This window comes from Pseudophryne corroboree, chromosome 5 (genome assembly GCF_028390025.1).
Source record: "Pseudophryne corroboree isolate aPseCor3 chromosome 5, aPseCor3.hap2, whole genome shotgun sequence".
In the NCBI taxonomy this organism is placed as follows: domain Eukaryota; kingdom Metazoa; phylum Chordata; class Amphibia; order Anura; family Myobatrachidae; genus Pseudophryne; species Pseudophryne corroboree.
Window position 1 is genome coordinate 389,854,961 of NC_086448.1, and position 16,655 is coordinate 389,871,615.

At 45.6% G+C, this 16,655-nt stretch overlaps 1 protein-coding gene across 2 annotated transcripts in view; it reads right to left on the bottom strand.

The window, feature by feature from the left end:
* TRIO (trio Rho guanine nucleotide exchange factor) overlaps positions 1-16,655 on the bottom strand; it is a 1,426,902-nt gene that overhangs the window by 859,193 nt on the left and 551,054 nt on the right. The gene's annotated exons all lie outside the window — the stretch shown is intronic.

The following is a 16,655-nucleotide window of genomic DNA, read 5'->3' on the forward strand; positions in this document are numbered from 1 at the left end:
ACGTTTCAAACCTTTATTGGTTTGTCATCAGGATACAAAGATAAAAATAAGCAAGCAAGTGACTTACCTATATACCCGCCACCATACACGAGGAGAGAGCCCGCTCATCGGCGCCGCATGCAGCTTCCGGAGCTCGGCGTCCAGCGATGACGTCATCACACTAGCGTGTGGACGTTACCGGGGCAACACCAACACCATAGTGACAGTACAAACTAGGAATAAGATACAGATAGAGCCAATAAGTAGCAATATCAAATCTTATAATCAAAGTAAACATATCTTGCATGTGAAACTTTGTATAACTGTATAATGCACAGTAACAGCATCTAGCACAGCGGATATTCAGTGGTCTATTACCAAAAACATATGCAATCATGGAAAATAAGCAATACATCCCCATAACAGTAACACATATGCACATCATTTTAATCTCTGATGTACATAAATGTAAATATCCATTAATTGTCAACATATCTAGTTAAAGCACGAAAGCGGAAGTATTTCATTCAGCCCCCTAGGTGCTAAAACATCCAATTTGTTAATCCAAAAAGATTATTTTCTAAGGAGTAATTTACCACGATCACCACCTCTGTGTAGGGGTGGGACATGGTCAATCATCCGATATTTCAAACTGGCAAGGCTATGCTTTGCTTCCGCAAAATGCCTTGCCACTGGTTGTTCCCTGCTCCCCCCAGCCAATGCTGCCCTGATCACTGAGTGATGTAAAGTCATACGCTCCTTGAACTTCCTTATAGTTTTCCCCACATATGATAGCCCACATGGGCAAATTACCTCATTGTGATGGTTTGTGTGCGACAAGAAAGTTATTAAGTGATCATGGCACATTTTCTACCTCGCATATTGAGATTTTGCTGCATTTGCTTGAAATACTTTTAACAAAAAATTTCTTCATGTCAGAGGGCATTTATTTGCAGACGACCGGTTGCGCAATGGGTTCTGCCATGGCACCGGCGTATGCAAATTCGTATATGTTTGCTGTAGAGGATGAGATTTTCTTTCCAAAAACTGATATTATGTCTAAAGTGTTTTTTTATACCCGCTTTATAGATGACGTGCTAATCTTTTGGAGTGGGAGTAGGCAGTAGTTTATGGACGTAATGGAGGAACAGAATAGTTCAAACTCCCATGTTAAATTTACGTTTAACATGAGCAAAACCTCTATTAATTTCCTTGATGTCTGTATTATGAATGAGGATGGCAAGATCTCAACCACTGCCCATATTAAAGATACTGATCGCAATTCAATCCTCCATTACAGTAGCTGCCATCCAAAGCCACTTAAAATGGGATTGCCTTATTCCCAAATGCTGAGGATATATAGAATTAACTCCAATAGAGCAACAGCCATCACTCAGATGGATGAGTTAATTGAGAAGTTATTAGTGCGGTGATATGTACGTAAATTACTTTTTGACACGAAAAGAAAAATCTTCACATTAAATCGTGATGATCTTCTAAAAAAGAAAGTGATTAAAGACAAATCTAATAAAGTAACTTGGGTTTATAAATATAATGCAACATCTCTATGTATTAACCACACTGCCAAAAAGTTATGGCCTATAGTAAAGAGCGATCGTGAAGTGGGGATCCCTGATCACTCTTTAATGAGCTGCTACTCTCGGGGCCAAAACCTTAGGGATTTGTTAGTCAAAACAGACCTTCCAAGTGTAAAATTAACTGCAATGCGCACATTTTTGCCTCAACCTAAAAAAGGTTGCTTTAAATGCCCCTGCACCACATGTGGCTTCATGCTACCGGGTGACTCCTTTTTCCATCCATATTCTGGGAAAAAGTTTTGCATTAGGTACCATTTAACCTGCGAGAGCACATATATAATCTACCAATTAATTTGCCCATGTGGGCTATCATATGTGGGGGAAAACTATAAGGAAGTTCAAGGAGCGTATGACTTTACATCGCTCAGTAATCAGGGCAGCATTGGCTGGGGGGAGCAGGGAACAACCAGTGGCAAGGCATTTTGCGGAAGCAAAGCATAGCCTTGCCAGTTTGAAATATCGGATGATTGACCATGTCCCACCCCTACGCAGAGGTGGTGATCGTGGTAAATTACTCCTTAGAAAATAATCTTTTTGGATTAACAAATTGGATGTTTTAGCACCTAGGGGGCTGAATGAAATACTTCCGCTTTCGTGCTTTAACTAGATATGTTAACAATTAATGGATATTTACATTTATGTACATCAGAGAATAAAATTATGTGCATGTGTGTTACTGTTATGGGGATGTATTGCTTATTTTCCATGATTGCATATGTTTTTGGTAATAGACCACTAAATATCCGCTGTGCTAAATGCTGTTACTGTGCATTATACAGTTATACAAAGTTTCACTTGCAAGATATGTTTACTTTGATTATAAGCTTTGAAATTGCTACTTATTGGCTCTATCTGTATCTTATTCCTAGTTTGTACTGTCACTGTGGTGTTGGTGTTGCCCCGGTAACGTCCACACGCTAGTGTGATGACGTCATCGCTGGGCGCCGAGCTCCGGAAGCTGCATGCGGCGCTGATGAGCGGGCTCTCTCCTCGTGTGTGGTGGCGGGTATATAGGTAAGTCACTTGCTTGCTTATTTTTATCTTTGTATCCTGACGACAAACCAATAAAGGTTTGAAACGTTGATCTACATTTCGTTGTCACCGTGCCTGTGTCCTGAGTGCCGCTATCAAACCTTGTATGTATACTGCTGCCATGCAGCTGTGAGGGCACCGGACCGAATTACGTGAATCTCTGGGAGTGCCGAGTTCTGTGGACTATATATATATATATATATTCACTGTGCTTAGCCCCTTGGTGTTTATAGCCATGAAGAGCTGCCTAATGCTGTCTGTCTGATGATTTAAGCTTAAGAACACTTGACAGGCTGCCAGGGAGAAAACAAATGAAGTTGTTTACATGTAACCCTTTATTTAAAACAATATTTGTGCAGAGTAAAATACATATACAACATTTGTGAATAAACATATAAATGGGTGACAATAGTATTTGAACTGCAAACAAATTTCTGATACTGGTGTCAAAAGTTCAACATCCTGTATCTAAATAAGGAGATTTATGGTAGACCTACCATTGTTAACTCTCTTTCTGCGAGGTACACTGGGTTCCACAGGAAAACACAGGGATGTAGAGTGGAAATTGATCCAGAGGCACCAAAAGGCTAAAGCTTTAGGCTGTCCCAGTATGCATTGGGGCCTCCTCTGTAAGCTCAGTTTCTTTAACCAGTCCAATGTAGGTTTAGTCACGCCTAGGCGATAGATTAGGTTGCCAAGTTTAATCACGGACAGGCGTGTTGCGGCACAGCTAGATACTCAGAATTCAATACACATCTCCACCAATGGTTAGCTAATGCTCCACTAATCCAGTACTTTAATTCGAATATCGGCGGATTGATCTACAGTACAAGCTCTGGCAAATGGTCAGTGACAACTGTAATGTTAATATAGAGTCCTGTACTGCATACTGTACACACAGATGGTGATCAAAGGTCAGACGGAGAGAGAAAATTGGATTTTGATAACCTACCGGTAAATTATTTTCTCCTAGTCCGTAGAGAATACTGGGGACGACATCAAGACCATGGGGTATAGACTGGATCCGCAGGAGACATAGCAACTCCAAAGACTTTTCATTGGGTGTGAACTGGCTCCTCCCTCTATGCCCCTCCTCCAGACCTCAGTTGTAGGAACTGTGCCAAGGGAGACTGACATTTCGAGGAAAGGAATTACTTAACTAGTGGGGAGAAATCTACCAACTCACACCCTCAACCATGCCGCACACATTGCATTCAACATAACACACGCCAACAGGCATGAAATAATTGCAGCAACATGCTGAAACCAAGATAACACAACTTGTGTAACTGTAATAACTAAACTGCATGTAAAGTACGCACTGGGACGGGCGCCCAGCATCCTCTACGGACTAGGAGAAAAGGATTTACCGGTAGGTTATCAAAATCCTATTGTCTGGGGGGCGTGGCTTGGCAGCTGTATTGAAAGGCTGTGGTGTCCTGGAGCTCCTACGTGACACCCGCTTATCTGGCCAGTTTGGGGTCATTATTGGCGGCAACTCCCTTTTCGCTGGCCCAGAGTGCGTCCCTGCGTGGGGTGGTTTGCCGAGCCGGCGGGGGCCTCCTGCTCCCGTGTGGGTTGCGGCCCACCCATCCACCTGAAGCCGGGGCCTCGATTTCCTGCTTGGCCCGGACCGAAAGTGAGGCGCTCGTCGCTGACGGGCGCTCCGGGACTCCGCTGCCTCATCTCCCTGCCTGGAAGACCACCTGGTAAGCTCCTTCTCGGCGGCGCTGCTCGGAGCGGAGACCCGCTGCGGGTGACGGCCGTGTCCGTGGCGAGCTGCCGCCGGGGGCGCCGCGGTCTACACTCACCTCCTCCCCTCACTAGATAGCCGCGGCTGTGGAGGGATCGCTGCTCTACCGCTCCCACCAACGATTAGACCCGTGTGGCTGGCCCCAAAACACTCAATTACAAAGGCCCTGCAAGTGAGGGCGGGGGCGCCATTTTGGATAAGGGCTGCATGCCCACAATACAATAAAACAGCCTGAAGGAATAAGAGCAGCGCTCCCCTTGTGCATAGAGGTCTAACCTTGGTTTTTTTTTTTTTTTTTTTAGACATCTCAACTTGGGAGGGGCTCCTCCTATAGTTCTACAGATTCCAAGTAACCTCCAGTAATTCCCTGCATACTGCATTTATATTCTGAAGTTTATTGCAGACACGGACCGCAGTTCCATATTATAATGTGCTGACCCCCGGTGGTCATTTGGGTGATGCTGCTCCTAGCCTGATGTATCCTTAAAGCCACGTGGGGGGCTACTGCACGGCGACGGTCCGTGCATTTTTAAAATACCTGGGATATGTAAGAGTGACACCACATCGCCTTTCTTTGTAAACCGATCTCATGGTGAGAGGCACGAAGAAAACGAAGGCCAAGACCAAGCCAGACGAGACCCCAAAATCGGCGTCCCGTCATTCGTCGGATCTACGTCAGTTCCTGACCACAACGGTAACGCGTCCGGCCACCGCTCTGCCTGTTTCGGACTCCCCAATTTTACATACTCCGGTGGACGACATGTCGGCTCCCCAGACCCCGCAACCTCCGTTAACCTCCTCTCTGACAGCAGAGATTAGCGAGATTCTCTCCCATGTCAAGTCACTTCCTACGAAGCAAGATATCTCGGCTCTGGAGACTCGCCTACTGTCTACCATCAAACGTGAGGTGACGGCGCTTCAACAGGACGTCTCAAATTGCGACCAGAGTCGATGTATTGTAATGACACGAGACGTCTAGCTTTGCTACTCTATCCAATTTTCAAGAGGTGATTTCTCATCAGAGGAGTGACATTGCCTTTCTCAAATCCCGCATTGAAGATTTGGATAATCGCGGGAGGCGGAATAACATCAGGGTAAGAGGGCTCCCAGAGCGTGTACAGCAAGCTGACTTGACGAATGCACTAACCACGATCTTCGGTGAGCTTATTGATTCGGATCCAAACTGGGACATTATATTTGATAGAGCTCACCGTGCCCTTCGGCCTCGAGGCTTATCGTCAGACAGGCCAAGAGATGTGATCTGTAGACTCCACTATTATGCTCAGAAGGAGGAGATAATGAGAACGGCACGTCAAGTGCATAATATAGATTTCCAGGGTGACAAATTTCAGTTATTTCCTGATTTGGCTTGGTCAACCTTGCAACAACGTAGAGCCCTGAAGCCGCTTACTGACACCCTTCGGAAACTTGAACTGAAATATAGATGGGGCTTCCCTTTCTCTCTTCAGGTTTCTCATAATGGTAAAGTGGCGGTGCTCTCGAACCCGTCCGATTTACCGGCTTTTCTCACAACTCTCGGCATACCAACTATATTGTTACCTGACTGGGACTCTTATCACCATCAGCCTACTATAACAACCGTGACCCCTCCAGATGACTTGTGGCAACAAGTACGATCCCTGCGTATGCAGGGGACTCCTCCTTCTAGCTCGCAATCCTCGGAACCTCCATGATGAAAATCTTTTGTTTGATTTGATGCATCAGTTCCTGTTTCTACAGATGCATATAAGGCTCCTCCTTTTTGTGTTACTACTTGCCTCTAAATTATGTGCTCTGCTTTGTTAAGGTTTACTTGGATAGGTGAAATGTTATTGTAATTATTGTGTTGTGTTTGAAACGTATTTAGGATGATTCAAACTAACCTATGACATTGTTTCTTCACAGTATTTAGGCCTCTTTCTATATTCTTCATATTGTATTCATTCTTATTCCTAGGTGGATTTTTTCGCACTGAGTATATTTTATGCTGTGGACGGTCTCCGTCCTTAGCCCCCCGTAAGACCCGCACTATGCTGCATCCCCTGTTTCTCTGAGTTGGGAGGTGGCAGGTTTCCACTCCCATCCCTTTTGCAGCAGTCTTTTTTTCTCATATTGCTATCCACGAGGTTTGTTATTGATTCTTTTTGCGATGTGACTTTCCGCATTGCTTTCTCTTTCCATACTTTTTCTGATCTCTTTTCCAAGCTTCTGTTCTTTCTTAGGGTTCCTTTTCCTCCCCACCTTACTCCTATGGTAGAGATGTCTATAGCGAACTTGTAAAAGTTTCAGTTATGACAGGTCCGGATGATTTACGTATAACTACTCTTAATGTTAAAGGCTTGAACATCCCTGAGAAGAGATCTAAACTCCGCAAATGGCTTAGAGACGAGAGAGTAGACGTTGCCCTTATTCAAGAAACACACTTTAAGATTGGTAACGTTCCATCACTTAAGTGTCATTATTATCCTCATGTTTTTATGGCCAATAACTCTTCCGGAAAGATGTTGGGTGTAGCAGTCCTATTGGCCCGCCACCTGCCTATCCTTAATGTTTCCTCTCAAACTGTTTGAAGGTAGGGGGTTGCTGGTTAAGTGTGATATCCATGGCCAACGTTTTTCCTTTTTAAATGTTTACGCCCCCAACACTAAGCAGCCTTCCTTTCTGACATCTGTCTTGGAAGCAGCTGAGCCTTTACTTGAAGGTGTGGTGGTGATGGGCGGGAATTTAAATTGGACTCTTGACCCCCTTCATGATACTTCTAAGAAGGTTGCGTATAGACCGGAGAAGGAGTATAGGAGGGTGCGCCGTACCCTGCTTGATCACCAGCTGATTGACTCATGGAGACTGACACATCCTTCGGAGGTGGACTTTTCTTTTTAATCACACCCCCATCAGACGTACTCCAGAATTGATTATTTATTTTTGAGTCACCGACATTTACATTTAATTTCAGACTCTTCAATAGGGCAAATTGTGTGGTCTGACCATGCCCCGGTTAATCTCACGATACGTCTACCATCTAACGTACGCCGTCAATGGTCATGGCGTTTTAATGACACTTTATTGCAAGACGTGGCATGCTGCTCTCAACTTGACTCTGCTATAGACACCTATATTTTAGCGCTAATGACACGGATGATGTCTCCAAAATCTCTGTGTGGGAGGCACATAAGTGCGTTCTGAGGGGGGGGTGTATTCAGTTGGGCTCAGTCCGCAAAAAACAGAGGGAAAAACTTAGAGAAGACTTATTATCCAAGATAAAATCCCTAGAACTTCTTCATAAAAAATCCCGAACCCCTCAACACTATTCTGATCTCGAAACCGCTCGGGCCGATCTGAATAAACTACTCTCTGACAGGATTAAGTTTTCTTATCGAAAGTGTCGAAGCAGATATTACCAATGGGGCAACAAACATGGGAAATTGCTGGCCAAGGCTCTTCGTGAACAACGCGCACTTACCTTCATTTATTCAATAAAAGATAGTTTAGGCCAGCCCCAACATGAGACTCTTAAAATTGCTAAAGCCTTTCAGGATTATTATTCCACCCCATACAATCTTTCTGGGCCAAAGGGGAGGGCAGATAAATTGTCCCATCGAGCAGCGGTATTGGCCTATCTGAGATCTCTAGACTTTCCGGCACTATCCAAAGAGGATGCAGATGGCTTGGATGCTCCTTTCTCTACCGAGGAAGTCATGAAAGCCATTGTCTCTTCGCCCAACGGCAAAAGCCCGGGCCCTGACGGGTTTACTATTGCTTACTATAAAGCTTTCAAAGAGAAATTAACCCCTCTTCTTACAAGAGCCTTCAATGCCATTTCTGAATCATCGCAATTCTTTCCTCAATCCCTTGAAGCACATGTCACAGTTTTGCCCAAAGAAGGTAAAGACCCCAGTCTCTGTTCTAGCTATAGGCCGATTTAACTGTTGAACATAGATATAAAACTTTTCGCTAAACTAGTGGCAAATCGTCTGAAGCTTTTGCTGCCAGATTTGATTCATGGGGATCAGGCTGGTTTTGTCTTAGGTCGCGAGGCCAGAGACAACACGTCTAAGGTACTTAGTATGATTCATTATGCCAACCAATCCCCGTCTGCCTCAATCTTGCTGTCGACTGATGCTGAAAAAGCATTCGATAGGGTGGACTGGGACTTTGTTTGGTATTTTGAAACATCTAGGGCCGGGCAACGCCTGTCTCCACAGAATTCTGTCCCTCTACGCTACTGCTTTTGCCAGAATTAAAATCAATGGCTCCTTATCTGACCCCTTCACTATCTCAAATGGCACACGGCAGGGATGCCCACTATCCCCGCTACTTTTTGTTTTATGTATGGAGGCTTTAGCTAGAAGTATAAGGGCTAATCAAAATATTTCTGGTCTGCTAGTGAAGGGGAATGAATACAAATTGGCCCTATATGCCGATGATTTACTCGCTCTAATTTCAAACCCGGTCACCTCACTCCCCAATCTGATGTCGGAATTTGACAGGTTCGGAGCCCTTTCTAATTTCAAGATAAATTATTCCAAATCCATTGCAATGAACCTGACTACTTCTCCTAATGTGCTTGCGGGTCTGAAAAGCTCCTTCCCTTTCACTTGGCATGACCATAAGCTGAAATACTTAGGGGTTATGCTTTCTAATGACCTATCTAAAATATTCCCTCTAAACTTTAACCCCTTATTGAAAACGCTTCGCATAGACTTCCAAAAGTGGAGGAAATTACGATTATCCTGGTTTGGTAGAATCAATGTAGTCAAAATTAATGCCTTACCTAGGATATTGTTTTTTTCTACAAACCCTCCCCATACATATCCCCCCTTGATGGTTTCATGATATTCAGGGTCTTATCCGAGCATTCGTTTGGGGCAGCAACACACCTAGATTTAAACATGACATATTATTTCGGAGGAAACATCAGGGTGGACAACAGCTACCACACATCCCTAGCTACTTCCATACGGTACATTTAAATAGAATTCTAGAATGGACACGAGCAAAAGACTGTAAACAATGGGTACTTCTGGAAGAGGGATGTCTATCACACTATATATAAATCATGCCGTGGCTTCCTGACCTCCCGCAGGTCTCCCACCCCACAGTATTTCCCACGCTCAAATTATAGAAAAAGCTTAGGCTGAGAGGCCACATATCCTCCAAATGGTCACCCTTAACTTCCTTTCTTTTTAATTCTGAATTTATCCCGGGCCTTCAAGGAGCGGCCTTCACCTTATGGGCCGGGGTTGGGCTTTTCAGGGTCGGTCAGCTGGTGAGTTCGGGCAGGGTGCGCTCATTTTCAGATATTCAATCTCTTTGGAACATTCCGAATCCCGATTTTTGGAAATTTCTTCAGATTCACCATTTCTTATCATCTTCCAAGAATCTCTCTGATATAACTAGAGAGCTTACCGCTTTTGAAAAACTGTGCATTTCCCCACGACCTCCTACACACACCATATCCCAAATCTATGTGCTTATCATGGAAGATCTCTTCCTGCAGCCCCCTACTTTTATGAGTTCTTGGGAGAGGGAATTGCCGCAGTTGGCGCTACAATCTAACTGGGAATCTATTTTCCGTAATACCCAGGCTAGCTCTCTATGCTCATCTACGATGGAAACTCTTTATAAACTTGTGAATAGATGGTATAGGACCCCTTTAGTGCTTAACAAGATGTTTCCTACTCTCTCGACCCTTTGCTGGCGATGTAAGGGAGGCCGGGGAGCTTTTTGCATATATGGTGGGAATGCCCTCTTATAGTTTCCTTTTGGAGGAAAGTCTTTGCATGTTCAGAATTGATACTGGGAGATGTCGTTCCTAAAAACCCGGAGTTTTGGCTCCTCAACCTCACTTCGGGGGTTGCCCACACATATAAGAGCTCACTACTGAGACATCTTAGCAATGCGGCTAAGGCCGTTATACCGATCCTTTGGAGGTCGACCTCCCCCCTTCAATCAAGCAATGGTTTAACAGGTTTGATTACTTTTTGGATATGGAGGACCTTATCTCCTTCTCATTGGGTAGATCCGTTAACTTTACAGCCACTTGGTTTCCCTGGTATGATTTCAAGGGGACACCTGTATATCTGACTTACATGTCTGTTTAGAGATCCTCCCTCTAATAATTCGGATAAGTTCCCACCGCCTTCTAGACCACTTAGCGGCTTTACCCCTCTAATTTGCTGTGAGGCCCATGTGCTCACCTGGAATACGCTTATCTACTCCTAGTTTTTGCATCTCTACCCTTTCTCTTCCCCCTCTATTCTTTTCATTTTCTTTCTACTTAGTCTATCCTCTCCTACTGTCATATTCTAATGTTATCCCTATATATTTGCTCAGATTGAAAATAGACGATGCTGCTCTATATTTTAGGAGACTAAGTTGTGATATATTGCTATATCTGCACTGTGATGATTCTGTCTCCTACTGTCAGAATTTTGTTATACAACTTGTTTGTGTATTTTCGCAATAAAAACAATTTACGTAAAAAAAAAAATCCTATGGTCTAATACGTCCTAGAGGATTCTGGGGACGACATCAAGACCATGGGGCCTATACCAAAGCTCCAGTACGGGCGGGAGTGCGCGGATTACCCTGCAGCACCGATTGACCAAACTTTAGGTCCTCATCGGCCAAGGTGTCAAACTTGTAGAATTTAGCAAATGTGTTTGACCCTGACCAAGTAGCTGCTCGGCAAAGTTGTAATGCCGAGACCCCCCAGGCAGCCGCCCAGGATGAGCCCACCTTCCTAGTGGAGGAGGCCTTTACCGACGTCGGTAACGGCAATCCAGCCGTAGTATGAGCTTGCTGAATCGTATTTCTAATCCAACGTGCAATAGCATGCTTGGAAGCAGGAAAGCCAATCTTGTTGTGATCATACAGGACAAACAGAGCCTCTGTTTTCCGTATACGAGCTGCTCTAGCAACACAGATTTTAAAAGCTCTAACCACATCTAGAGACTTTGAATCAGTGAATGTGTCAGTAACTACTGGCACCACAATAAGTTGGTGTATGTGGAAAGCAGAAACCACCTTTGGAAGAAAATGTTGGCGAGTTCGCAACTCTGCCCTGTCTTCATGGAAAGTCAGATAAGGGCTCTTGTGAGACAAGGCCCCCAATTCAGACACCCGCCTTGCGGGTGTCAATGCCAAAAGCATCACCACTTTCCAAGTGAGAAACTTCAACTCTATCCTTTGTAGAGGCTCAAACCAATCCGATTGAAGGAACTGCAATACCACGTTGAAGGTCCCATGGTGCCACTGGAGGCACGAATGGAGGCTGGATGTGCAGAACACCTTTCACGAAGGTCTGAACCTCTGGAAGAGAGGCTAATTGTTTTTGGAAGAACACTGACAAGGCCGAAATCTGGATCTTGATTGATCCCAATTGTAGGCCCGTCTCCACACCATCCTGCAAAAAATGTAGAAAATGTCCTAAGTGAAACTCTTCCGTAGGAGCTTTCTTGGATTCACACCAAGACACATATTTTCTCCAAATACGGTGGTAATGTTTTGACGTTACTCCCTTTCTGGCCTGAATAAGAGTGGAGATGACCTCCTTAGGAATACCCTTCCTGGCTAGGATACGGCGCTCAACAGCCATGCCGTCAAACGTAGCCACGGTAAGTCTTGGTACACACACGGACCCTGCTGCAGCAGGTCCTCTCGAGGAGGAAGAGGCCGAGGATCTCCTATGAGTAACTGCTGAAGATCTGGGTACCAAGCCCTTTTTGGCCAGTCTGGGGCAATGAAGACTGCTCGAACCCTTGACTTTCTTATGATCCTGAGTACTTTTGGGATCAGCGGAAGTGGAGGGAAAACATACACTGACGGAAACACCCACTGGGTCACCAGTGCATCCACTGCTACCGCTTGAGGGTCTCTCGACTTGGAACAGTATCTCTGAAGCTTCTTGTTGAGATGAGATGCCATCATGTCTATTTGAGGAACTCCCCAAAGACTTGTCAACTCTGTGAAGACTTCTTGGTGGACGCCCCACTCTCCTGGATGGAGATCGTGTCTGCTGAGGAAGTCTGCTTCCCAGTTTTCTACTCCCGGAATGAATATTGCCGACAGAGCTTGTAGATGTTTTTCTGCCCAGCGGAGGATTTTTGTCGCCTCTGCCATTGCAGCTCTGCTTTTCGTTCCGCTCTGCCTGTTTATGTATGCGACTGCTGTTACATTGTCCGACTGGATCTGCACGGGACGGTCTTGAATAAGATGTACCGCTTGTTGAAGGCCGTTGTAAATGGCTCTTAGCTCCAGCACCTTTATGTGAAGGCAGGCTTCCTGTTGTGACCAACGTCCCTGGAAGTATTCTCCCTGATAGACTGCTCCCCAGCCTCGGAGACTTGCATCCGTGGTTACTAGGACCCAGTCCTGAATCCCAAACCTGTGTCCCTCTAGCAGGTGAGATCTGTGCAACCACCACAGAAACGAAATCCTGTTTTTTGAGGACAGGATTATCTTTCTGTGCATGTGTAGGTGTGACCCTGACCACTTGTCCAACAGGTCCCACTGGAACACTCTGGCATGGAACCTGCCAAACTGTATGGCCTCGCAGGCCGCCACCATCTTCCCCAACAATTGAATGCACTGATGGATCAACACACTTGATGGTTTCAATATCTGTTTTACCATTTTCTGGATTTCCAGAGCCTTTTCCAGCGGAAGAAATACTCTCTGAACTTCTGTGTCCAGAATCATACCGAGGAAAGACAACCTTGTCGTCGGTTCCAACTGTGACTTTGGGTAATTTATGATCCACCCGTGTTGTTGGAGTACTGACAGGGAGAGGGATATGTTTTGTAATAACTACACCCTGGATCTCGCCTTTATCAAGAGATCGTCCGGATAAGGGATTATATTGACTCCTTTCTGACGAAGGAGGACCATCATCTCCGCCATCACCTTGGTGAATACTCTCGGCGCCGTGGAGACACCGAAAGGTAACGTCTGGAATTGGTAATGGCAATCCTGAATCGCAAATCTCAGATAAGCCTGGTGAGGAGGATAAATGGGAACATGCAGGTACGCATCCTTTATGTCCACCGACACTAAGTAGTACCCCTCCTCCAGACTGGCAATCACCGCCCGAAGTGATTCCATCGTGAACTTGAAGAAATTCAGATCTTTTAGATTTAGGATCGGTCTGACCGAGCCGTCCGGCATCAGAACAACAAAGAGGCTTGAATAAAAACCCCAGGACTATAACCTGATCTTGACATAATTTTTGGATTGCCACTGTTACTGGCGGAGAAGCTGGCAAGGTCGATTTGAAAAATCGGCATGGGGGAATGTCTTGAAACTCTACTTTGTATCCCTGGGATACTATTTGCAACACCCAGGGATCCAGGCCAGACAGAATCCAATCCTGGCTGAAGAGTTTGAGACGTGCCCTACCAAAGCGGCCTCCAGCAAGGGAGTTCCAGCGTCATGCTGGGTATTTGGCAGAATTAGGGGTAGACTTCTGCTCTTGGGAACCTGGAGCCGGTGTGGGCTTCTTTCCCCTTCCCCTACCTGCAAAGAAGGGGGAACCTCTCGCCTTTTTGTATTTATTGGGCCGAAAGGACTGCATTTTCGGGTGATAGGTCTTTTTTGCCGGTGCAGGCACAGAGGGCAAAAATGTTGACTTACCTGCGGTAGCCGCCGAGACGAACGCATCCAGGCCATCGCCAAATAAGGCCTCACCTTTGTATGGGAGAGCCTACAATTTTTGGGGGGAATCTGTATTTGCGTTCCACTGGCGAATCCATAGCGCCCGCCTAGCAGATACTGCCATGGTAGCGGCTTGTGAACTCAAGAGTCCAATATCCTTCATTGCTTCCAGCATGTAGGCGGCAGCGTCCTTGATATTCCCTAATTTAAGGAGTATCTCATCTTTATCAATCGTGTCAAATACTGATGACACACTTTCTGACCATTTTTCAATAGCGCGACTCAGCCATGCGCAGGCAATAGTGGGCCTGAGCAGTGTACCATTGGTAACATAAATGGATTTCAATGTTTCCATTTTGCGGACTGCCGGCTCTTTAAGAGAAGCCGTGCCAGGAGCAGGGAGAATTACATTCTTTGCCAACCTGGAAAGTGCACTGTCTAACACAGGGGGTGACTCCCATTTTTTCCTGTCCTCAGCCGGAAAAAGGGTAAGCTATGTGAATCCTTTTGGGAATACGAAATTTTTTATCAGGATTCACCCATATCCCTTCAAACAGAGCATTTAGTTTGTGTGAAGGAGGGAACGTGACTTTGGATTTCTTTTCCTAACATAAATAAGCTTTCTCCTGAGGTACAGGAGTGCTTTCTGTAACCTCCAACACGTCCCTTATAGCCACAATCATATATTGTATACTTTTTGCCAATTTATGATCTATCTCTCTGGATTCACTATTGTCGACACAAGAATCAGAATCTGTGTCGGTATCAGTGTTTAAAACATTTTCAAATGGTCTCTTATGTGACCCAGAGGGGCCGCCCGCATAAGGAATAACAGCATCCTGAAAAATCACAGATTTTCTCCAGCATGCAGCCTTAGATTCAGACTTATCCAATATACGGTTAGATGCATACTGTCACGTAGCTCTTTCACCCATGCAGGCTCTTGGTGTGCCGGTAGCGCCACCACATTACAACTCTGTGTCCCTAAAATGGCTTCCTCTAGGGAGGAACTCCCTGCCTCAGACATGCTTCACACGTGTACACCACACTCTCAGACACACTGGGACTTATTTTGGGGACAGACCCACAGTAAAATCTGTCAGAGGGACACAGGATAGGAGCAGCCAGTTCACAAACCCAGCGCCAGTATTGCCTGTGAACACAGTATGTCCACAGCACAAAAGCGCTTTTAAAATAAGAATTTACTTACCGGTAATTCTATTTCTCATAGTCCGTAGTGGATGCTGGGGACTCCGTAAGGACCATGGGGAATAGCGGCTCCGCAGGAGACTGGGCACATCTAAAGAAAGCTTTAGGACTAACTGGTGTGCACTGGCTCCTCCCCCTATGACCCTCCTCCAAGCCTCAGTTAGGATACTGTGCCCGGACGAGCGTACACAATAAGGAAGGATTTTGAATCCCGGGTAAGACTCATACCAGCCACACCAATCACACCGTATAACTTGTGATCTGAACCCAGTTAACAGTATGATAACAGAGGAGCCTCTGAAAAGATGGCTCCCAACAATAATAACCCGATTTTTGTAACAATAACTATGTACAAGTATTGCAGACAATCCGCACTTGGGATGGGCGCCCAGCATCCACTACGGACTATGAGAAATAGAATTATCGGTAAGTAAATTCTTATTTTCTCTAACGTCCTAAGTGGATGCTGGGGACTCCGTAAGGACCATGGGGATTATACCAAAGCTCCCAAACGGGCGGGAGAGTGCGGATGACTCTGCAGCACCGAATGAGAGAACTCCAGGTCCTCCTCAGCCAGGGTATCAAATTTGTAGAATTTAGCAAACGTGTTTGCCCCTGACCAAGTAGCTGCTCGGCAAAGTTGTAAAGCCGAGACCCCTCGGGCAGCCGCCCAAGATGAGCCCACTTTCCTTGTGGAACGGGCTTTTACAGATTTTAGCTGTGGCAGGCCTGCCACAGAATGTGCAAGCTGAATTGTACTACAAATCCAACGAGCAATAGTCTGCTTAGAAGCAGGAGCACCCAGCTTGTTGGGTGCATACAGGATAAACAGCGAGTCAGATTTCCTGACTCCAGCCGTCCTGGAAATATTTTCAGGGCCCTGACACCATCCAGCAACTTGGATTCCTCCAAGTCCCTAGTAGCCGCAGGCACCACAATAGGTTGGTTCAGGTGAAAACGCTGGAACCACCTTAGGGAGAAACTGAGGACGAGTCCTCAATTCCGCCCTGTCCGAATGGAAAATCAGATAAGGGCTTTTACAGGATAAAGCCGCCAATTCTGACACGCGCCTGGCCCAGGCCAGGGCCAACAGCATGACCACTTTCCATGTGAGATATTTTAACTCCACAGATTTAAGTGGTTCAAACCAATGTGACTTTTGGAACCCAAACTACATTGAGATCCCAAATTGCCACTGGAGGCACAAAAGGAGGCTGTATATGCAGTACCCCTTTTACAAACGTCTAAACTGCAGGGACTGAAGCTAGTTCTTTTTTGGAAGAAAATTGACAGGGCCGAAATCTGAACCTTAATGGACCCCAATTTCAGGCCCATAGACACTCCTGTTTGCAGGAAATGTAGGAATCGACCCAGTTGAATTTCCTCCGTCGGGCCTTACTGGCCTCGCACTACGCAACATATTTTCGCCAATT